Source organism: Homalodisca vitripennis, chromosome 1 (assembly GCF_021130785.1).
Source record: "Homalodisca vitripennis isolate AUS2020 chromosome 1, UT_GWSS_2.1, whole genome shotgun sequence".
Taxonomy (NCBI): domain Eukaryota; kingdom Metazoa; phylum Arthropoda; class Insecta; order Hemiptera; family Cicadellidae; genus Homalodisca; species Homalodisca vitripennis.
Genome location: NC_060207.1, coordinates 79,919,692 through 79,945,547, shown reverse-complemented (window position 1 = coordinate 79,945,547; position 25,856 = coordinate 79,919,692). Strand labels below are relative to the sequence as shown.

The following is a 25,856-nucleotide window of genomic DNA, read 5'->3' as shown; positions in this document are numbered from 1 at the left end:
CGTAACAATCTTCGCTGGTGTTCACGCAAAGTTCAAAATTTATACCTCAATCCATTCTCGAGATGTCTTGTGGACACATGTACGGATGTTACTGTACAATCATACAACAAAAGTTGACACAAAAATGACGCATCATAGAATACATACTTGTAGAAATGAAATTTAATTCTATATACGAAATTTTTCTAGACATAACATGCTACAGAATGCATTCAGATTAATTGTTTTTTAATGGGTTACATGTTAGTGTTAAAAAAATAAAATTCTACCCACTAAGTTACTATAATATGATGTTTTATGTCTTGAAATAGTTTGGCTACATGCGTTAATTATCGCATGTTTGTATCTCATATCGAGTTTGATTACAGATTTACTTATTTTTCCTTCATGGTTACCTATAAGACCATTATAAAAATACTCGCCAACGCTCAGCCAAATCCCACCGAGTGACGTACACTATCATCGAACTCAGTGTTCTAAATATAAAAATGAAGCTTCATGCAAAATTTCAAATCTATACGTAAATTAAATTCGTAAAATATCATGCGGTCGGATAGACAGACTGACAGAAGTAAAAACTTTCCAGCCGCACAAGTGATAGGCTTCGCTAAAGCTCAGCAAATAAAACAACCTTCCAGCTTCGTAAAATTCGTCAGCACGCAACCGGTGTACGAGTCATTCAGTAGCTCCAAATGAATGGTACAGAAAAAGAGCCCCGTGAAATAATGGTAGAACTAAAATCAAAACACGTCAAATCAAAATTTAAATTGACGAAATGGTCAGTTAAAATTTACTCAAATCCCCAGTCACATTATGAAACTTCCCCACAACGGATCATCCTCATGCCTAACAACAGCCTTCTTATCACAGCACCTTCCCTTTTCAACCCGAACAACCTCTCCTTCCACAACCACTAATTTTTCTTTCCACAACAGTCACACCCCCTATCAAAACAACCATTTCCCTTATAAACCTTCTCTCCCCATATCAGAAACTACTCCTATCCATCCCCCAATACCTTCCTCTCTTCACAACTAATTCTCTTATCCACGAAAACCACCCTCTCAAAACAGCAACTTCCTGTTCTCATCCCAAAAACCTCCCATCCCTATCTTAGGAACTTTCCTTTCTATTAACAAACCATTTCCTCTTTATGGAACTTAATTTTTACAAGCCAATAAGCCTTTACTGCAACTCTTTTTTTGTAATTATCTAAAGCTCCAAGGAAACATCAACTTTTCTTTAAGCTAAGGTCTCATTCAACTGATGTAGATAGAAAAAATGATTTCCAAAGTAAACTTAGTTTTTCAGCACGAGTCACTCAGCACTTTTTGTTTTCTCCCTTAGTTAAGTGCAGCACGAGGTATCTTTCACAAGATTAATCACGTAGTAATGATAACGGTGGACGGGATAAACACAATCACTCTCTCCCATGAAAGTGGTGGTGTTTGGAAGAGGAGCAATCCCAATTAAAGCGGACAGGAGACCTCTGTGAGTGGCCTGACATCGCTGCCAGTGGAAGCTAGAGTGTATAACCCTCATACCCCAGATTGTTCCTCTCTCCTGGCCGCTCTTTCTTGTCGGCTACAGCGTTCCCGTATCAGATGAAAGCGAGACAAAATAAACCATTTATTACTTACAATAATCTGCGGAACGTAAAACTGTCCCATTCATCTGAAAGTAAGAAGTAAAAATTCGTCATTTAGTGAACAAAATTTTACATATTGTATACATGTACACATTAAAGATTCTTTTGCTCTCTTACAAAAAAAAGCTATAAAACAACGTTTGAGGTATGTATTAGAATGCTTGAAATTTTCTTAAGCATTTCTTTGTTGATCCTTTCCTACATTTGGAGTTATGGATCGACAAAAAATTATCAAATTTTAATTCCTAATTTGTTATCTATTAAATGAAAGAACTTAGAAAAATAAATCAAACACCGCTTATAACAATGTATGTTTGTCACTAGATAATTTTACATGTAAACTGTATAATTTTGTTTTTGCACAAAATGACAGTCTATTACATTATAAGTCAGTTAAACACATTCTTTGTGCTAGAAATCTTAGTTACTGCAAATACTGTTAGTTTTGAGAATTTGAATTAAGAAGCCTTTTTATCTCTTTTATACTGGGGATGTTTAAAATTTTCAACTTTTGATATCCATTTTGTGCTCCCTTGGATTAAAAATCATTGAACATGTAACCTAATTGAAAAAATAACCTTGGGCCGATGGAAAAACTTGGTTATTTGACTTTATTTCTTTCATTATTATTGGCTTGACAAGAACACCCATTTTGCGATAGGGCGCATCTCCTAAACGTTTATAAATATTGGAACTAGATTTGAATTTATTCATTCCTTAATCGCACACAGGTATTAAATTCATAACTAAATGCCTGTGATGTGGAAGGAAACTGTTTCCTATTATGGAATTCTAAAGTTATGCCATTTTGTATAGATATGACCTTAAACATTTTTGCAATAATTCTTTGAACGAACTTGCTATTAGGTTTATATTTGTATGATTTTTTAAACAACATTATACGAGATATTCAAACTAATACTATATAGTGGTTAAATAAAATGCATTGCTTTTATAGAAAGTAATGCAAGAAAAGATAGAAGTGACATACTCGTAGTCTTTCTTACTCGTACAATTCACACCGCATAAAAATACAACTGTAAATTGGTTCTAATAATAGATCTGTTTTTACTGTGTCAACATGTTTTCTGAAAGTCCGTAACCTTGGCGGGCGTCATAAGTAATAGAATTATCAACTACTAGGAAGGCAATGGAACTCGCGTCTAGATAGAAAAATAAGTAGAGTTATCATTCTTGGCGATCCAGTAGTTATTCACTCTTTGATTGTGAAGGCCAGTTGCAATATGTTTCAAGAACAAGTATAATGTATTGTTATCCTTAAGGTGTCTTATCTTATATTCTAGACATAGTCTCTTCGGTAAGGTCTGTAACTAATGTGTCTTTAGTTAATATGGCAGTGAATTCTCAAAAGTCCAATATAAAGAAGTAATGTTTAGTCATTTTTAAATCCCAAAATTTGCAGTATCATTTGTGGGATCGATCTATTTTTAATGCCTTACTGTTTATAAGTGAAGGAATTGTCCTTTTTGGGGTTTGGTAACGAGGACAGATTGCTTTATAACTGCAAGGTTGGAAAGTTTGATATTCGAGAAAGAGTAAAACAAATATTTCAGAAGAGACCAAAATAGTGCAATCATAAGTCCATACAACTTTAATTTTGATTTATTCATTACAAGAGTTCAAAATAGGAGAGTTTCCTATTGTGAACTTTTGTTAAAATGTGCTTTTTCAAACTGTTATTATGATTTAAAATGAAGGAACCAGCTTGCATGCACTTTTCTATGATCTGATATGCCCAGTGAATAGTGTGTGACCAGATCCCAGATAAAGCAGTGACCACAAAAGTTCCGGTTCCTGTACGAGTATTTGCCTGTATCTATGCGTTAAGAAAGCTAGTACTGTTGTATATCAGATGTGCTTACCGATTCTATTTGCAGTACAGAGTACAGTAAAAGAGATATAACTCTCTTATGGGATTCTAAGAAGTGCTTTTAGAGCTAAAGTTTGTCTGATCTCGATAACAGTCTACGATTACTGATAGTATACGAGAAGAACAACATTGACAATCAACAAGCTATATTCCATCAATAGTGAATATATCATGCAAATAACTATTACGGATGCTTTACGGAAGTGACGGTGTGGCCAGTGGTCAGAAACAAACAAGCCACGGCACGGCACAGAACAGCACGGGGCAGCAGTCGAGGGAAACCGAAAGTAGGAAGGTGAAGGTCGCAGAGAAACCGCGGAGTCAGTTTCACTTTCGTCCGCACTCGCTCGACTCCCGCCCGGCAACGGTAACGGTGTTATTGTAACACCGGTCTTCGATGACAGTGAAGGGGTGTGCCCACATGATATGTAGAGTTTATTTTGTGCCGCAGTTCCTATATTTGTCACCAGCTCGAAACAGGAAGCTCGGTCTTTATTTCCGACAAAGGAGGTTATAGTAACAACACCCACTAAATACGTTGAAGAAACTAATTCATAGCTTCGGCAGCGGAGAACAATAGTTAATTGCTGTTTCTCTTTTATTTTCTGTTTTAGTTCTTACAATATTTGGGTATGCTCGTCAAAACACGTGGGTGAAAAAGTCAGAACAAGACCAAATGTCCTACCCAATTCCATTGGTTAAAGGATCTCAGAATGTTATCACACGGACGATACAGACAACGACACGGTTTTAAGAGGAGCCTGTCAGGTGTTCTATGATTACGACCAAGTAGCATTCTCCCGGTAGCTGTCTGTTGCAATATTTTTCGAGATTTTAAAGAGCTTTAAATACAATTACAATTTAGGACAGTATCTGTTTGCGACTAATTTGGGTATTCTTCTATTCTAATTCTTCTACAAAAGCTGTGAGATGTTCTTCATGTCATTCCATGCATGAGTGTTATAGTAGTGTCATTGAGATATACATCTGAATGAACATTTTGTCTTGATAGACTGGTATATCTTGGTCTATCGAGGAAGAGTGGTCCTATAGCCTTAGTACATAGGTTCCTCTTGGTCGCAGGAAGAACTCTATTGATTTTGGTGTTAAATTTAAAAAACGAAATTTTAAAATATAATGCAAACAGTACAACATTGATCATATTGGTAATCATGATGGCAATAAGAAAATCGCAGAATATACAACTTTGTAAACCAAGTGATGTGACATGGTAACACATGCGATGAAATTACTTTCATGGATTGGTAGGTAAGACTTCCGTTAAGTTCTGTTGGATCTTTTGATACTCCGTTGTATTGGTTTATTTTATCAGCGTATTGTAGTGTATACTAAATATTGTGGTTTATTATATTTTAATAGGATACATAATAACTGAGAGTACTATTAGTAGCAAATTACTTCCGTTCTGAACTTCCACATATTCTGATTCTCATTAAACCAGTAAGATGTATTCTAATCATCGTCTCCTAAGACCAGCCAGACCTGTCGTAAATGGTACCGGATTGATGAATCCTACACATCTTATTAGAGATTTTAGCATAAAACTCTACTTATTTGTTTCTTTTAATTACTTCAAGCAACTCACCAACAAGATAATATAGTATCAGATATTAAATCTCAGATCATCCAGAATTTGGAGACCCAGCATAGCTTATTTAATCGTCGTCATCCCGTAGTCACCAAATTTGAGCAAATAGGAAGTAGTATTATAGGGAAGGGATTAGTGTAAGTGAGGCAGCCAAGAATGGAACAGCAAACTGTCCTCGCACCACCAGCCATGCAAGAAGACTTCCTAGTTAACAATTTAGAAGTCCTATTGACAGACAACTCAAATTATCCTTCACCTGCAGACGATCTCATTAAAGAATTTTTCCTTAAGAGTAAGCCCTTTCAAAATCACAGACAGGCTGCCAATGTGACCTAGTCAGTTGTATTGTTAACAATGAGTATTGTCAACCAAGACTACATAGAAAACCTCAAAGATATTTCCTAATAACGCAGGATGAGTTAGAAGAGAACCGAAGAATGACAATGAACGTTGAACTTTGTATAACTATAAACCTACTAATCACCGCGTTACAACATGATAACCACTCGTTATCTTCCAAATAGGTACAAGGCAGAGTATCTCAATAACTATTTTACTTTGATTATTTCGGTTAATAACACTGTCAAATTACTACGGCTTGATAACACAAAAGTGCAGCAACGAAGAATGTACCATTGTAAAAGGTAATGAAGATTTTGCCCTTGGAAGGCCTAAGGTGATTAAGTATTGAATAATTTCAAATAAGCGCTTATGCAACAACTACCAATGTTTTCCAGTACCATTCAAATAATGGGGATAATAGAAAATTATAGCAGATCTTCACGATTGATGGCCTCTGCCACAAACCGAGTTGATTGCTGTTCATAAGATTATTCCACGCTACTATACATTCTAAAAAATATTTTTAGATTTTTCTTTGTAAACGTGCTTTACAGGTAGAAAATAAATTGAGTCGTAGATGAAAATCGCAGTGTCTGAATAACGCTAGTTTAACAGGGCGTCATTCATCCGTATGGAAGGCATCGAGAGGAAGAAGTTGGTGTTGTATATTTCTTGCTGGTTTTCACCTCAACGTTCCACACAATTGTAGATAGATTCACGTCAAATTTATTTGGTTTTGGACAAGTTGAAACAACTGAAAGAATAGTTATCACCCGTCAACTTGTCGTATTCTTGCATGTTGAGTGTTATAAACTTTGTGAAGCTTAACATCGTAACTGTATTAAATCAGTTTGCAGCTAAATGATAAAATATATCAAAGTTTTTTTAACATTTTTCAATATAAACCTTTCCAAGTCATTACTTTAACTTTCCCTCTTTTAAAATTATTTGTTTGTAGTAAATGTATGTACGTATAATAACTCACGACTCTAGAATACATGTAGTAGAAGGGAAAATCTTTAAAAAATATTTTAGATTCTTACGGTACATAATTGACATAAGGATGAAATTAATACTTCAGATACTTGGCAATTATGACCTTCACCGTTCCTAGGGGTATAGCTGCAGCTCTCTAAACTAGAGGTTCGTTCCCGACGACGTCAAACCATGTGTATATAGGTTTTGAACCATTTTTAAACGTATGGTGTAATCAATCAAAAGTGCCTTAGCCTTGGTGTAGAACAGCGCTGATACAAACATTCGTAACCAATATCTAAGTTTTCCTGTTTACATCACGTACTAAACAAGCTACATAGAATATTTCTTAAACTGATAATTCAAGAATAGTAGGAGATATCTTAGAAATAATCAAGAAAGAAACTTCAAGTAAGACGACATGAATACATACAAAACAAGCATCCTGTGATACAGAAGCCATATTTATACTTCAGGCTTCAACTAATTACTATAAAGCTCTGTCCCTCAACTAATATGTATAAGCGTATATAGATTACTGGCAGGTTTTACGTCAATTGACTTCGTTAGATGGTAAGATTGGGTGATAAGGTGGCCCTTTTGAAATACATCAGAATTTAATTGAGCAAGGTATGTTTCGATGCGATATAAACATTTTAGTTCTTACTAAAATAAACTCGTATTCTCTGAGATTTTTATGATTCTCTACTTGAAAATAAAAATTACCAATGAGTATGTAACAAATTTTGCAATGCTAGAGGTAAACAGACAGAATGAGCCTGTGTTGATTCCTTGAAGATCAATTAATTTCCTTGTGTACCTGAGATGGTGTATTTAGGGTCAATGATGGTGTATTAGGGTTACTAGGCTGCATAAATTACGTCTGGCTTTCAGCATATCCAGGACACCGAACTGAAAAGATTTGAAATCATGCTCTTTGTTAGGCACTGCCCACTTCTGGACTGGGGAACCATAATTCAAATTGATTAATGGATGGCGGTTTGGGACGCGTTAACCCAGTGCAGAGTAAAGATGCTCTACTTGCTCCGTACCTTGCTCTTATTAAACATGTAAAATAATATATTTAATGAACATTGTAGTTCTTGGGCTTTCGCGATCGTGTCAAAGCTGTAGTATACGTATTCTGGTTCTTACTGTATTGAATCATTATATAGATCCTGGGCTATTTATATATTACTTTCGAGAGCCATCTTCACACAACATATTATCTTAAACCAAAACTCCAAGTGTCATCAATAGCCCAACACAGGCAATGATAACAAGAAAGTCCTATGCATTTATGTAGAGTTCGGACCATGACGATTCATCACCTAGACCTAGTTGTGAACTTTGCAAGTCTAGTGTGAAGTACATGTTACTCATATAAATAAATTCAAATGTGCCTAAATCTTAGCCTTAGGCAATACAGTCTGACCCCCAAGAAGCTGGGTAACATAAAATAGCATATGTGTTTCAACATGATGACTACTGGATACTGTAATTCTCTATATGTTCCAATCACACGTAGTGTGATGGCACCTAAATATGTCTGACTAGTTTGTAACTTAATAGGATTAAATTTGGCAAAAGTTTTCAAAACTAATGTGACCTGATTGTATGGAATGGTATGGATTGTATACACTACAATAATTGCAATTTAAAATACTTTTACTATGTACGGATGTTTCCTCTATGCCTGCAACCTTTGTAAAACTGCCCTAGGTTTGTTATCGAAAGAAAGTAGTTAATTTACTCATTTTACTATTTGCATGTGCAGTGAATAAATAAAAAATAACCCTCAACCCTGTATTTTTAAACTATGGCTCAAAGTGGTTCTAAAATGTATAATATTAACCTTTTTTATTAACACGTTCTTGGTCTTATTTTAAATAAAATGATTGACAAAATCTGCTGACAATCTCGGTAATTACTACAAAATTTACAAGAAATAGTTACAATCTGTTGGACAAAGATAAAATATATCTAAAAGGATATCGTTATCTCATAAGAAACAGATAAAGTCCTAGTAGTGATGCAATCTCTGTAACCTGGTCAGTCGCTGTTGCCAACTTACACTCGAGTTGTTTACCCTTTATCTGATTATCTCTCACTGATCTCTGGCTCTCTTTTTGCTATATTTACAAATGTTATACTTATTCAAATCATTCACAAATCCACCTTGAGCCAGCAAGGCCATAAACTCCGGTTTAATTCTGCTTGTAAATTGACTGGAAATCTGAGTTACCCTCTTCGGCGTGATCGTAAAGATCTCGGAAATTAGGGTTACTCGATTGAATGTCCAACAATTATACGTTTCAGTTTGTGTGCTTGTGTATTTATGGCCATTCAAGTCGATTTGTTTGGCTAGTTTTTGTTTGAAGTAGACCTAATTTCCGTAATATCAGTGTATTATCGAATTAATAAACGTACTTGATAGCGTTGTTAATCGTTGATAATACACCCAGAACCTAATTATACCAAATTACCTGATTAAATGTGCTGTGAATTGTTTCCTTATTAACAGTTTTAGCAAAATTGCATAAGAAACCTAGGAGGAATTATTGAATCAACCCTTCCCACCCTATCTACGTTATGTGTAGAAGTCGGTTGTTCCACCGTGCTTTATGATCGTGTCAGAAACATCGTAGTGAACTAAATAAATAAATACTTCCAACATGATTTTCTCTTAGAGCTTTATTCAACCTAAAGTGAGACCAAACCTTTGTTTTATTCCAAACTATTCTAGTGGCCATATTTACAGTACATTTCAGCTAGAAATTTACAACTCTAATCAATTTTCCGTGCTTTGTATGTCAACGTATATTGATAACAGATGTCAAGCTACCTCTAAATGTATGTAGATGCAATTGCTTAGGCTGATAAAACTAAAAACACAGTTAAATAAACCACACGCAATTTTTTGTTAGTTTTTATGTCAATGTATTTTCATATATTATGGTTAAAGATTAAATAAATATACAATTTGATCTATGGCTAATTTCCATTTTAATCATATACTCCACCTGAATATTGAAAACCTCTAGTGGTCCAGTGATAATGGTACAAGCGTTTTTCGATCACCAAGTCAGTGACTTCGCCAAAGCTCACTGGGTATGAAGCACAATGATCCATAATATTACTATTGAAATCGTAACATTCATGAAAGGAAGGCGAGACACAAAATGTAATTTGAAAAATGGACGTATCTTTTAGTATTGCCATCGCGTTGTTGGTAGATGTCGAGGCAACAAATATGACATTGACGGTAACCGCGTGCAGTGAAAGGCCATGGCTTTATATCATCGCTGCCTTCTGTCCCGGCCCTAGTCGAGCCGAGCGAGTCATTAATTCAGCGAAAGTCGTTGGGCCGGTAGCGCCTTCCACCTCAGGGTCCATTGTTACCCAACCTGTTGATCAACCCGTCCTCCGGCCAAATGTGGTCTCGATGTTTTCATTGACTCTGTTTACTCTGGTGCTAACTGCAGCAGGTGATGTTACTTTTGTCTCCACACGCCATCCGAGCCAGTTCGGAGACGGAGGTTGTCTTGATTAATTAATGGTATTTCGATTAAAAGTTGAAAGTTTACAATGTAGATCACAGAGAGTTCTTTTAGATGGTGGAGCTGAGGAGTAGTTATTATGTTTTCCTTTTTTAAACCTCTGCTTTCTGCTAGCTATGCCGGCTTCGAACTACATCACATATTATAATGTCTATTCATGTTGGGACCTCCTCGGGATTTGAACCCACGTTCTCCCACGTGGAGTGCCGAGACTATATCCATTAGTCTACGGAGGAGAACCAAAGAAGATAAAAACCACAGATACACTAATGTGGTGTACCTGTGTGCGAGGAGTTCAAGGCCTATCTTTGGAAATTTAGAAGTGTAATATTAAAGACAATATTAAGAGTTTTCTAACTTTATCTCTTGCACTTAGGACCTAACTAATATTTTATTAAATATATGAAGTTATGAAATATTTGGTCAATATTGACCCTAATTTTGACTTATTTAAATATTTAGGAAAATAATTAACTTGAGAAAAGGGAAATTCTCTCTTTAAAAAATTGCACTTTATAAATAAATAGTTAAAACTGCCACAAAAAGATGAAAATTTATAACTTTTTAAAGAAACGGAAAATCCAAAATGAATATGAGGGACTAAGTCAGAATGGATAAATCTACTGACAAATGTAAATACAACATATATTTAATTTCCACTGTGTTCCTAGGAAAATCCAACACCGCCATTACAACCATTGTGGGATTGAATAAGAACGTCTTAGTTGGAATCATTTACTAAATGAGAACTTTTAAGGAACAATGGATACAATAGATTATATAGTATTTCTAACTGATTTTCAGAAGACTGGAACAATTTTTTAGAAATGTCTAGATCATCTTAAGTTTTGTCGATGTTGAGTTTTTTTTGTTATTATAATGTGGAATTTCCTATTTCCAACCAACAAAATATAAGGTTTATAATAACAACAAAAATGTGAATGAAAGAAAATCTTAATGAAATAGCACCTACAATGGAATTTTCAGGATAAAAATCTTATTTACACATAGAACATCTGTTTTTCACTTCACATATCACCATTATTCTGTATAGTTAATATGTAATTATTTTACTGTGTTGGCTAACGTACTGATCGAAAATGAATACATACAATCAACTGTTCTTTGTTTTAGCATTAGTTGTTTATGATTATTTACGAACAAAAGTTGATTGTAAATAGTTCTCGCATCCCGGCTTTTCCAGCAGGTGTAAAATTTTGAAGAGTTTAAGGTTGGAAGTAAGGAATCTACAAGTACATGCGAAACAGATGGATTTCGATAAACATAAAAGACGGCGAGTTATTAAAAAAAAAGTAGGAAGTTGGCGAAAAGAAGACTTGAAGGTGTTTGTTTGCCAGGAATCGTAGGTCCCAGATGACCCAGCTTATGGTGATGTATTGTACTAAAGTTAGGCTAACCCATGGGGGGGTAAGCTTGGGATGTTTGATTACTTTTATCTTATTTTTCATAAACTAGGATTTCTTTACATTTGATGTTACATATCTTAAAAAGTATTATTATATAGAATTGCCAAATTTTACTGGAGGTTTATCAAGTACCGTACATCATTAGTTCCAGGTAAATTTTAAAAACATTTCAACAATAAACAATAAACCCAAAAATACGTATAATTAACATAAAAATGTTTAACACAAACTTATTGTTTTGTTATCAAAATCAATGAATTTGCACGCGGATCCATTAAAAAATCGATATTTGGAATAAAGAAATATGTTTCTAAGTTCTTGGACTATAGATATACGCGTATGGGACATAAAGTTAACATGGTCGATAATTGGCACTCAGAATCCTCTGAAAGGACGTGGTATTGCAGAAATAGATTTTACTCCCCACCCTTTTGATTCAATCTGACTACTTGTTCATATATAAATTAAACAAATACAGTAAATGTATACTTCACTACGACAAAAAACAACGCTCCCTGAAAACCGTATAATGATTCAGCCCAGAGAGAACAGCAAAACATATGATTTGACAAGGAAGTGTCATACACAAAGGAAACGTCTGGTATATAATGATTCACCATAGATGTGGGTGGTGCGCAATTTTATACGAAAATTAAGAATCCTTGGTCATAATTGTTATGATTAGCTGTAATAGCCATCCAATTATAGCGGCATATAATTATCATAGTAAAACAAGCACTTGAGGACAAGGTTCGATGCGTGGCGTAAACCTATACAGGATTCTTGGCTGTTTCAGGAACCTCTTTTTAGCCTTATTCTGCTCGTCCTCATGAGCAGCCAGCCTGCGTGAAGATCTTATCAAACAGAATAAGAACAGTCGGTACCGTACAAGGTCAAAGGTAGTAATAAAAAGTGCAACTCTAATTCAGATCCAACGTCTGACCGCTCGGTCATTGGCTCTCTCTCCAAAGGAGACGCTATTGAAGGCGGGATGTTGAAATTAACCGTGACTGAATCGTATAACCCTTTGCTTTTTAAAATGGTTTAATTTACATGGTATTTTACTTCACTAGGCTCACTAGGCTGTCAGGACTTTTGAAGCCTTGTCTAACACAACCTGGAAACAAACAGCTTAAATATCACTTCTGAACCATCACAAAAGGAATACATTTACAAATTGATGAGCACAGTTTGATTTTTTCCTCATTTTGACATTAAATTTCTTTAAAAAATGTGACAAAATAAGTTTTTAAATGTTATTGGTTCGAGAAGAATAACAAGTGGTAACTGTTGTCTTTCAGTTTTTAGAAGAATTCAGTAAAACGAATTATAGGCTACACTAAGGATTTAGCATAAAGGAGACCATATCAATTATTCAGGAATTGTGTAGTCTTGTACACGCTTTGTCTGTCGCGGCAGTATTTATAGTATCAGTAGCCTACCGAAGTAAATCGACCACTCGACGTGTGAAGGTATCGCAAAACTTGATTGCTTGCCATAGGTCACGGGCCGGGAAAGTGACATTTAGCAACAGATGAAGGGGGAATTGCGTAAACTGGAACAGTGACAGTATACTAGTATCACAACAGTACCTGTGACAGAAGTGTGTCGGTTATGAGTGACTCACTTGTCACTGCTGTTTGTGGTCGTGCGTGCTACAGAAACAAACAATCCAGGGCCGTAGATTGCACGTTGGAGCCCCGGTATGTTCCATCAAAGTTGTTTTAACCGTTCTAAAATCTGTGTGTAATTTGATTAGGGCCTGTTGGTTATTTTATGGAACTTATAAAAAATTTGCCTACTACTAGAGCTGCAGGTCCTGTATAAGAATAGGTCATATAGAATCTATCCCCACATATGGGGCCTAGAGTTCTTTAAAAGGGTTCAGTATCGAGGATCTGACGACCTCATTAGAAGTAATTTCCTTCCATATTGTTCTTTCTCTTTCCTATTGTTCCCATTGTTATTGTACATGAATAAAAAACGTATTAATTATCCCACTCAATTTGTAATGCCAAATATATTCCTGTATTTTAATAAACGAATTATTCTTAAAAATATAGAAAAGCGTTCAAAATATTGATGTATTATTAGAAAACTAGTATACATAGTTTTACAGACACGTTAATATAGTGCAAACATCTAATACTACTTAGACGCATATGATCACATGGACTATAAAAGAACTGTTCCTATAAGTAATAAAAACAAACAGCCATATCTTTATTAACCAATCATTCTTATTTTAACATTTTTCAAATCTGATAATGCTGCACAATGAAATATATTGTAATTTCATAAAATATGCTGGAAGTCACATTCGGTAAGGTCTACAATATTTTAAAATAGTTTCACAACGCTAATTCATATTTGACATTTCCAAAATTGTCTCCAAGTCATTTAGGGAACCGCACTCCTCACCATCCCAGACTAGAGTTATTTATATTTTCACAAACTGATTTTCCAATCGGATTATTTGTTACCTTCCATATTTACCGTGAACAAAACTATTGTTACGTATATTTTTGTATATCGAATGTATTTCTTAAAGTGTTTACATTGATATCTCTAATATATACAGTATTTAGTTTAAACTGATGATTTGTTAAAATTCTTGTATAAACTTAATTATAAACAAATTACGCATTTATTAGACTAAAATCAAATAACACAATTGCATAATTTTTATTTTTAACAGTGTACAGTTTCCATATTAAAATTTATAAAACAAGCAGTTGCTTCCGAAATAGAACAAGCGGTAAGCTGCCGATATTTGGACACATTGTCTTATTTTCTTTGTACCGTCCTCAATGAGACAGAACATTGTCCTTCGAAGATTTAATTTCCACTAATCTCCAAGATTGTCCGCCTGAAGTACTGTTCTAAGGATCTGATTTTGTCCTGGAGAATGTTAATCAATTCCTCGAGTCTTAAATGTTCACCTTGCAACATATTTACCTCTTTCTTGACTTCACCATACTTGTTCGCATTGCCATCATGAGGACATTTTACTTATCGACGGAATCAGAGAGGGCCTGGACGGACTTGTTAAACTCCTGAACTTGAAAGGAGTAAGTTTTCAGCTCATTGAAAAACCTCCCTTCGTCAATTATAGATACGATGAATTCTTTAAAGATCGTTGAAGTTGTTGACTTGTTGCTATTCAGGGTCTACACCCTCAGGTTTGACAAATAAGAATGAAGGCTATCACTACACATTCTTGAATGCTTCGTCGATGATTTCCCATCTTCACATAAACTGCCATTAAGTGGTCGACATTTCACTTAATTACCGAACACTTCTTCATGGACTACAAGAGGATAGTGTACAACCGATGCGATATAATCGATTAGCCGAGCGTGTCTTATCGATAAGCGGAACGGTGAGAGGAGCTACTACTTGACTGTTGGAGCTGAATTGGTCATGCATCTCAAATTAGGAAGGGCCTATAATAATGGACCTATTATATTTTTAAATGTCTTCTCTATGTCAAAATCATTCAAAATCTAACATTTTCCTATTTCTTTTAGGGCACCCCCATGTCTAGGTACGGCCCTGAGGTGATCTAACATTGCAGCAGTATACCAAGACCCGCTGCTGTCACTTATTGTCACACCTGTAGTAATCTCTATTGTGTCTCGACAACAATATAATTAGCCAAACCATCAGGACCTTATCGCGTTGGTTAATATGTTGAGCAAACGTGACAAAGAGACTGACAGGCACGTGCGTACTGTCTGTCCCTGAAGAGGGTCGTCGAGATGAGGTTTGGACACACTCGAGTCCACACAAGAGAGAGATAGATATACCTTCTACGGTCGGGAATGCACGGTAATAGATGGGAAGGTTGCTATTTGATTTCTCGTCTGGTCATTCTAAAAATTAATATATCACTGGAACAGCTGTTCATATGATATATAGACTGTCAATAGCACAGATAGACCGTAGGTTTTCGTGGACAGTATGTTTGGGTCAGTTAAAATTGAAGTATCGCTATCACGGTCGCCCGATTCTACGTCCGGGTACTTTCGAAATCATTCACAGCTTGGCTTGACGTCCTCGTCGGGTTGACACATTTATTCTACAGCTCCAACCATCTAGCACGAATCGCGGGCAGCGCATGCGCAGGAGGCACCGTTACTCCTCCAGTACTCGTGAAAGAATGTCCTACAGCTAAAGCAAAGTACTGCTGATACGGGAGGGGGCGACATCTATTTTCAGTAAGTAGTTCATGGATTTTACTCACTTGCTCGAACCGTGAGAGGGATATATTATTCTCGTGAGATGGGGGACCATGTCATCCTTCCCGCGCGGCGCTAAGTGGTTTGGTCTCTAACTGTGTTCAACTCCATCCTTATCCAAAAAGTATTCCGATGGTGTAGGGATAATTATGCAAATCGTTTGCCCTCCAGTCATTAATGTTGTTGTACTACACTTCGCCTATCCTTCGCGGCGGAAAAATTATGGTATAGAAAATACAAAGTGGGAAGTTTAGTCTTCCATTTTGGTTTAGATCGGTTGCTCCTTAAACTTCCTCCTCGACAACACCACATAAACAGTGAATGTTACCGGAATGACCAATAAGTGCGATCTAATCCTGGTCAGCTTTAGCATTGAATATCAGCATTCCAGTTAGACAATAAAATAAGACTAACATAAGTGTTTCGAAAACCACGTTAAATTAAATTTCTATTAGTTTCCCTGATTATCCTTGGTTTCTTAGTTTGATTAATTGCCCTTTCTTAGTCAACGTTAAGTAGTAAAAAACACTTAAGGCATCTTGACACATTTTATACATAATTGTTGTAATATTCATTAATGAATTTTAGTGTACCGTCTTGAGTACACATTAATGAAACACAGTTTATTTCTAATGGTTTGGTTTGACGAATATAGTCGTTTTCTGCAGATGTGTTTCTACGTCTCCAATAACATCAATGGTAATGGTTGAGACGGAAAACCTGTCAATACCAGAGATTAACTTGTAGTATTGGTCTCTTGTATATACGTTGTCAACTGTCTTGTTTTGGAAGACATCATCAAATCTCTTACTTTTAAGAGTTAAATAAATCCTGTTTCATAACTTGCAAGTTCTTATTCTTTAATATATATATATATATATATATATATATATATATATATATTATATATATCAATGTGCTCTATAAATCAATGGCTGTTATATTTTTCTGATATATCAGAAATTTTGTTTCGAAGTTTTAAACTTCACACTCAACCCAAAATTTACCGTTTCAATTAGTTTTATATTTTGCTTGTAAATTCCTCATATCTTTGTTTATAAGTAAACAAATACCAAGATTTCTATTAAAGTTCAACTTTACGTTAATCTAAAAAGATCCTTATATCTTATAGGTTATGTTACAATAAAAAATCTAAAATTTACTCCTATTAAACAAATAATGACTAAAAAATTAATGTATATAATAAATAAGTGTGTGTCTAGTAAATTATGGATTAAGTATAAATACGACTTCTTTACTAAACAATTGAAGATGGAAAAACGACCACTGTAAACAAACAAAACTGTTGAAACGTAGTAAACACACGCTCGCCACATACCATCGGTCCAGCTGTTGTCACGACCTTAAATATTATTGTTACTTGGACATTCACCTGAGATGTTCGTACTACGTATAAACACACAAACACAATAATAGTAAAATTATTTTACTATTACATAGATTTTCATAGTTACATAACGTACATGTCAAATGCATTTATAATAACTATGTTTAGTTGCTGGGGCGGAAAGTTGATGTGTCAGCTCGGGGAAGCCACTTACTGTGAAATAATATATGTCCAATGTACTTTGCAACAGGTGGGGAAGAATATGAAATACTCAGACTCCTTATATTTACATGCAGTAATAATCTTACTGTTTGTATATTATCTGCCTTGAAAACAACTATCGTCCTTGCGTAAAACTGTATAGTATTGAAGTGTCTGTTTAAAAATATAGAAAATTTAGCTACCTTTACTTTAGTTTCAGAAGAGATAATATGCATCGTAATAAAATTACAACATTAATTTTACTAATAATTTCCACCCTTCATTCAGTGTTTAAATTTAACAATATAATGAATGCATGTACGAGAAGGTGCAACCACAAATAATATTTATATAGGGTAATATTTGATTAGAATATAAATTATATTATTATATGATAGATAATATAATTTCAAGCAAATAAAGTAAAGTAATTATTGATATCATTATGGCCTCTTAATTTTTTATACTCTTCTTTCCCATGGACAATTATGTATTTCCTTATCGATAATATTTGTAGTTTGTATTTTAAGTATTTCTCAGTATTTTTAGGAACTAAAAATTATTGATCGGTGAACGTAACCATTTATAGACATAAATATATAGTATGAATACTAATCAGTAATAAACCTTGTAATAAAATAGGGATAAATCATTTAATAATAAATAGTATTGCTTACTTATTTTAATTTAAATTTTATTTTGACTTACGTAAGTGAACAATTATATCCTGTTCACAAGTACAGTAATTGTCTTATATACATCACATAATTCCTCATAAGTAGGTGATGTAAGTATCCAGTAAAGGAAACAATTCCAGTAGATTGTATAAAGTTAACTAATTACTTGAAAACATGAGGAGATTAACTGTAAATCAGGAAACAGATGTCGCTCGATAAGTGTAAACATAACTTTTTAACCAAGACAACATATTATGCCTAGTTGTTAAATTATATTTAAAGTAAGTATTATCTGAATAATAATTGGGTCTTATTATATGTATGTAGTATGATGAAATTAGTAAAATTTGTTTAAAGAGCAAGATTTTACTACAGCGCATTATTTATTAACATATTTCGGCTGAATATTGCAAAGGATTTCTGTAAGATTATTTACAATTTTTTTGCTTTGTAGGTTTAATTAAATTAGTATATTGGAAGTAAACTACCCAAACATTGTTACACCAACCCAAGCATACAACTGAACAATAATGTGAAGTGGTGCACTGAAACAAACTGTAATACACGGAACTGTAATATTCCGTACTTCTGATCATATTTAAATTGTATAACGTACCTGGGTTTGTCGTATTTCTAGATGTAATATGAAACTGTACTGTTATATTACTGCTGTATATACTAGGCAGATTTTCTTCTTATGTGACGTATGCAAATTTACACGATAAATAATCCTGATTGTTGATAATAATAATCGTGCATTTATTATTATATTTGTACACAGACCAACATTAAACAAAAAAACTTCATTCACAAATCGGCACATCAGACCAAAGAGATATAATGGCTTGGTAAATTGTCAAATAATCGGTAAATAATAAAAATAATTAGGATATAAACATTAGCATCTTCTCAAAATTATAACAGCTTTAAGGAGGGAGGCTGACGTAAAATTCACCTATACATTAGAAAGCTATGTTTATCGGTTGACGGTCCATCAAATCCCAATTTACCTTCGTGTTCTTGGAAAGAAAGTTTACAATATTAAGGTATCATATTTTCGCTCTACCTCACCTCTATCAATACGACCGTGCCTGCGCGTGTGCGAATGCTAGCAGTGACGCCATGAGGACCTTTGTATTGCAGACGAGAGGGTCAAGGTCACCTACAATGATCCTTCGCCAGCTGCCAGAGCTGTCAGGACATCGCTGTTTGACGGACGCGCGCTCGCATTGATTTCCGCCTTTGTATTGGGCCTGTCGACCTTATAAGGACTAACTTGAAGATTTGAACTTGAAGAAGACCCCTTGTTCCGTTGGATGTATTCCAAATACGTGACATTGTCAATAAATAATTAGCCTACTCACACTAGTGATTGATTGCCAATCATATTTTAACGTCATGATGGGTACAGTTATTCAGACATGTTAAAATAATTTAACGAGTACATTAATTCAAAACCATTCATACATTACATGTACTGATGTAGTACAAAATGATAGCAATGAAGTATAAGACAGACTTATTTAAAATGATTACTAAATATCGGTTATTAATTATTAGCAGCGGCCTTTATAAATTAACAATTAAAAGACAGCAGTCAAATATATATTAATAACATAACAAACAAGGCAAAACAAGAAATTATTATTTAATAAGTACTACTGTGTTATAAAAACATAGTAATCGTATACAACAACAGGAAATTAATAAGTCACTGTACTAACGAAGAACCTTTCTCGTCAGTCAAGTTGTCAGTTCTTTTCCTGAAGCAAGTAGTACTTCTCGACCAGTTTCCTGAAGCAAGTAGTACTTCTCGACCAGTTTCCAACTTGGTCTGAAATTGCCTTACCACTACTATTCAGAGTATAGCTTGATTCATTTCTGTTTTGTAGTTTTAACTATTATTTTCTGATAAAATTTTGACAAATATTTCATAACCAGCATTCCTTCATGGACGACAGACGGAAAACTGCTTGGTTTAGATATAATATTCCTGGGTTGGATATTTTTCTATTCACAAAATTATAATCCATAAAATCAATTCACAAAGAAGAATGCGCCTAATCGTCAAAAAACGTACAGCTTATATTGTAAAAAAAACCATATAGATCATTGATAGGCGTATTGTTTGTTGATTGGTTAAGTTTTAGACAATCATGATACAGCTCGCCCCTTAGTCTCGTTTGCAAAAGCGGATATGTATTACTGGCAGATACAGTTCAATATCTGTTGACTGAAGCGGACTCTCTTGGACAAGTCCAAAATATTATAAAAACTGTATAGTTTTAACAACGTTTAAAGAACCATCGTATTTGAAGTCGTTGTGTAATCTTGAAGGATCTAATGTTATTAATCGAAGCACTCGCCAATTATTGGTCTTCAAGGGAACGAGGTTTGTGGGTCACTTGTCGATTAGCGAGGCAGTACGAACTATGAAGCGATACCGAGCACCTGGCCACCTTGTAACACGTTATCATGGCAGGGAGGCTTGTTATCACACCCAAGGTCACATCAAGGCCGAGATCTGTGTTGTCAGCGTGACCTACACCGACACCGTGTCATCGTGTACCGTTGTTCCTTCGGCCTTGTAAACATTTCCACATGTTTTGGTCGTGCTAGTGAAAGTTACAAGCGCAAAACCTGGATGTAGTGACCTTGGACGAACTGTTATAAACCTGAATTTGGACTTTTTGTGAATGTTTTCTTTGTATTTCTTTGTGCGTTTTGTTCCATAAACGTGTTTCATTAATGTACAAGTAACTTACCCAAGAGTGTTGGTAGCTGATTAAATTTTCCGCGGTTTCAAAAGCATTTCTTCACGACAAAAGACTTTTGTGTCGTTCTTCCTATGGAAAATGCCACTACCGACTCAAGATTGGCGCGATAGAGCTCGTCAATCTTGGGTACGATAGTTTGTCGGTATATCAATTACGTGTGCTGCAATACAACAGTGCAGGCTCATACACGACCTGTCAATCCGGGGCAGGCCGGAAGAGTCGAGATCGTGTTACAGAGTCGTGGTGTAGCTTGCCTGAGAACAGGGCATGTAATGGTGTCAGTGATCTAGGCCCGAGTTTGTAATGTGAGGGAAACTCCCGGAAATAAATACATTACTTTAACTATCAAAGTTGATAGGGTTAGCCAGGTAGAATCGTGTGAAGGATCCACAATAGGGTCAAAATTAATAGTTTGTAAAAGTTGCCCTTCTTCAAATTTTGCGATAAGAGTTTGGATTCTTAACGAAAAATGCGGCAGCTAAAATGTCAGTTACTTTTATATTCAAGCAGAGTTATTGTTATTGTTTACATTGCCGAGTGATGTAATGTTTTTATATTATAGAATAACACATTACAACAATGGATGTGCTTTTGCATATTATGCCAAAGCGTCGTCGTTGTACAATGTATACAATATAGAACGATGTTTCCATAATATTGTCAATTAAACCATTCATATTTGTAGATAAATCATCACAACTTGCACTTCAAACTAAATAAAATGTGATGCATTAAATGTGGAAAACAAGAGAGAATGACAGATATACCATTTCAACGTTCAGTTATGTGTGGTATTTCGGATGGATCCTATCGAATTTTCATGCGCTTAATACCACGTTATACTAACAAAGTGACATATTGGAATTTTGTTATATCAAGAAGTGAGGAGAAATGTTCTTCTCCTAAATTAAACACTATTGTCACACAATTCGATCTGATACATAGATTAGACAACATTTCTCAGATTTAAATAAAGGATGCCCCTCGGTCGGCATGACCTCCATTACATGACTTTGGCCAGGAGCTGCCTGATTAGTGACAAGGCACACCTGCTGACGTGCCCTTTTGGCACTTGACTCGGTTGGCCCTGTCATTTCTCTTTGGCACAGAACTAGTGTCACGTCATCATCCACTACTTCCTGTCTTGTGATCACCTCATAAAAGGAAGACATGTCTGTTCAATAACGTGTGCTGCGCATAAGTCCACCACTTGACCGGCACGAAGGAGAAATAATAACCCATTGTCACAACATTGTCAACATTAATTCTTTTAATCAAGTAATGTTCTAATCACAATAGTTCTGGACTAATTCATAATAAGTTTGTACTGATTTAAAATAATTACATCAACACGCCACGCTTCGCAGACTATTTTACGAGATACGGACTGGATGTCTTTGATGCTACACCGAAAGGTCCAATCAGCGAATATTTACGTATATTTATTTACGTATTTATTTACGTTTAAATACTTTCTCTGTCTCCATTCACTCGCGATATCTGCCAAGGATGCATAGGAATAGTTTCTTCCATTAATAGCCATAATAGAACATTTATTAAGTTCACGAAGTTTCTACAAATGTGTGACAGTTCCAGAAGTCATTGTGATACAGTTTGTTGTGTGGCAGGCAGAACACGGATTGCATCATATAATAAATACTTTAATTAGATTGTCAGTAGTATAATCACGGAAATAGTTTTGAAAAGATCGCGAAGCTAGGCTTGTAGTATCTATGTTACCACGCACGCGTGGAATAAAACACCCACTTGTACGCCCCCAAAAGAGTGTGGGTTTATAGCACCTAGACTTTTTCAGAATTATTTCATATCACCTAAATCCACGAAGATTTTGCTGTTGGTGGTATTGGTGTTATGGCAGTGACTTGCAGTTATTTTGTTTGTGTAATGTAGTTGTGTTAACCATTCTGTCGGTGCTGTGATGTCAGACGGGTGGATACTGTAAAACAAAATCAAACTGTCATGCATTTTTGTACCAGAAGCTATTAAAACCCCACTTTCCATTATGTCATGCAACTAGAGGTTTAAAACATTTATCCAGAGGATGAAAAGACGCCGGTGTGAGCTGCCGAACGATCTTTTCAAATATCCAAATTTTAAATCATTAGAAGGAAGGGTCTGCGCTGTAAAGCGACTACTCATTATAGAAGACACAAATCGTTAGTAGTCAATGTGTTTTTATGAAAGTTAAGTTATTGGCAAACAAGTATTGTTACCCTTGCGATGTGTCAGTGTGAGACTTCAGAGATATTGTATTCTGATTTACTGTATTATGTGTGTATGGCTTTTAGATGTTTCAAATTAACACTAGTAATGTATTTTAAAATTCAATTTACAAACAGATTCTCTCGTCGTATATTTTGTTTACAATGGTTTATTTTGACTGATCCTACACTTATGAATAATTCAATGTGCCTTCTTCGCCAAAACATAACTTAAAGAATTATGAGTATTCTTAGAGATGCGTATCCAGACCCTCAGTTATAAAGCTCAATAAAGTTCTCATGTGTCAACTTTCAACATAGAAAAGCAATAGATGTTCAGAATGATTTTAAATCTAACTTTAAACTATATTTTATATTTCACATATTTTCATTTTTATAGTATACCTACGGATCATTCGGTTATATTTCATTATCGGTTTTAGATATTTCTAAACGCTACCATTCTCATCAGTGTTACATTGGAGTAAAATGAACCATTCCAGTATTTATACCGTTTTTATACAGAATTTTTGATGTCGTTATAGAACTGTAGGCTTTTCAAGATGTTGTTTTTCAGAGCTTGTTGGTAAACATTGTTCTGGAGGGATCGCATTTTTATTGAATGCCTTACTATCAATTGATAGTCATCCAATCGCAACCTTGGGTCCTCTCCAACTCTTCCGGGGTAACCCGGACAACCCTGATAAGGTCCTTGAAAACATATATCTACCCAGTTCAGCGGATATAACTAGAATGCCCCGGTCCCTCGGTTAGAACCTGTGACTGTTCGGCTGTCTGTCATGAAATTTGTTCAGAGACGTCACGCCTGTATATTACTAAACTCGTTCTTTAACACCCATTTTACAAATTTTTGATGCAAAGATGAGTAGGTGAAACGTCTTGTCAACTGTAAGGAAACCGCAGAGATTCATAATTAGGTACGTTTCGGTCTTAGGCCTACCGACTTATCATAATCCCACATTTACCATTAAAAGTTTCTCATATTCCTGTATTGTGAATAAGGAATAATTTCCCCATATAAGTGTCCAACAGCTGACACTGATTTCCATCCTGAGGCTCTACAATATCCCACAAGACAGATCTCCTCAATAGATTTGTGAGTGTTCTAAACGCACTATCTAGTACAGGACTAAACTGTGCACCGACTCCCAGACTATTCAGCTTATATTGAACCTTGACTTAATGTAAAAGTTAGGCGAAAGGGATTTCCAAAAATAAACATAGATGTGCCCTGTGCCTGTTCCGGCCTCTCAGGAGCCCAGACCTTCAGCGTCAGAGTAGCAATTAATTCAGCCAACACCTCTTTCCACCTTCACATGCATCAACATTATTTATGCGTCGTCCATAAATTTCTGCTGAAATACTAATGAACATTCAACCTTATTTAATTTATTGGTTTTGTTTCTGTTTATTTTCAAGTAGGCCCTTTCTGAGCCACAGGCTTTTTGATTTATTATGCTGTACGTTTTTAAGGAAACTCGGTCCCAATCCATTTGCAAATGTTTATTACCTCTCTGAGGATAAAACCCAAGATCTTTCGGTTAGAGAGCCGCAGTCTTACATCTAAGCTATGGTGAATTTCAGAGGTTTGTAATGTTGTGAGCATTGGATTGGGGTTTCTCGGTTATATTGCTGGCCAAATATGTGAACATACAACTTAAAACTGAATATTTATTATTACACTCGCCAGTGACACTTGACTGGTTGAATATGGTGTCTTATATGTTTTATGAACTGCTTGTTTTTGCACATATAATGGTCAGAAAGGGGTATTTCCTTTCATAGATAGGAGGTATATTAACTAATAATTAAATAAACAATAAACCTATGAAACTATGTTGGAAGTTTAAAATAACTGAGTTGTCTCCTGCAATAATTTAATTCTTCTTAGATATTGTCAGTAGTCTTCTAAATGTTACATGTAGGTGTAATACATAAATTTAGATGTTGTTCAATATTTTATTTATAAAAGATACGTTTCTGTTCAGTGAGTAACAACATGGAAAATTGACAGTGAATTTTAATTAGTGTCTGCCCTGTGCGCATGACTGTACAGCGCGGCGTGGCTACGTGCGCATGCTTGTTCACGGCGCATGCGCAGACTGTGTTTGCCTTCATCGGTTACTCAATTATCGTGAGCAATGCGCGCGCTTCGTGGTGGTGCTCCACAAGTCGCATTCAAGGCTGAAACTTATTTTAAATTCATAACCTATAAATTATTGTTGTCGTACTTAGAATTTTTACATTTACTCGTTCATAAGGAGTTTTTTAAGCGTAAAAAGCAATGTGTAAACTGTAAAAAATGTTTAAGAGTTGTACATTTTGGAAACGCCTCTCAAATTCCTAGCGCTTTTGAACACCTTTTCAAAATTTCACATGTGTAACTTAAACCGTTTTTTCTGACAAGGAAATCCGTAACCGAATGGAATTTCTGAATCAAAATTCACCATTCTTTACAGCATTAATAAAATGTTGCCAATCATAACAGACTAAACCAAGTTAACTCTAGTAGAAAAATATCAGTGTCAAATTTGAAAGATGTCGATTAGTTAAGTCATGTGATCTTTAGAGCTGCCTTCTTCCCCGCCCCTCCCCCCAAAACCAGAAGAACTCAAACAGTGCACCAGATGCTGTTCCTTTAGCGATTGCGTGTTATTAATCATGAACTCATTTTTCTTATTGTAATTTTTTTGAAATTCGCTAAAATCCACGGTTTTGAATTATAGTAAGATGACACAAATTTAAATATTTAGTGCCGTTACTTTCCCACTGAGCAGATGTAAGAGACGGGAACTAGGGGGAGATTAGCGTAGCAGGCCTAGTACCAGGAACTACGTAACTACGCACTCAGCTCACACTGTAACGTAGCACGACCGATAATCATAAGCCGTACATGTGGCGTTTACTTTCTACTAAG

General features: G+C 35.3%; 1 protein-coding gene across 3 annotated transcripts in view; it reads left to right on the top strand.

Moving 5' to 3' along the window:
* LOC124365368 (A disintegrin and metalloproteinase with thrombospondin motifs 16) overlaps positions 1-25,856 on the top strand; it is a 169,582-nt gene that overhangs the window by 61,244 nt on the left and 82,482 nt on the right. The gene's annotated exons all lie outside the window — the stretch shown is intronic.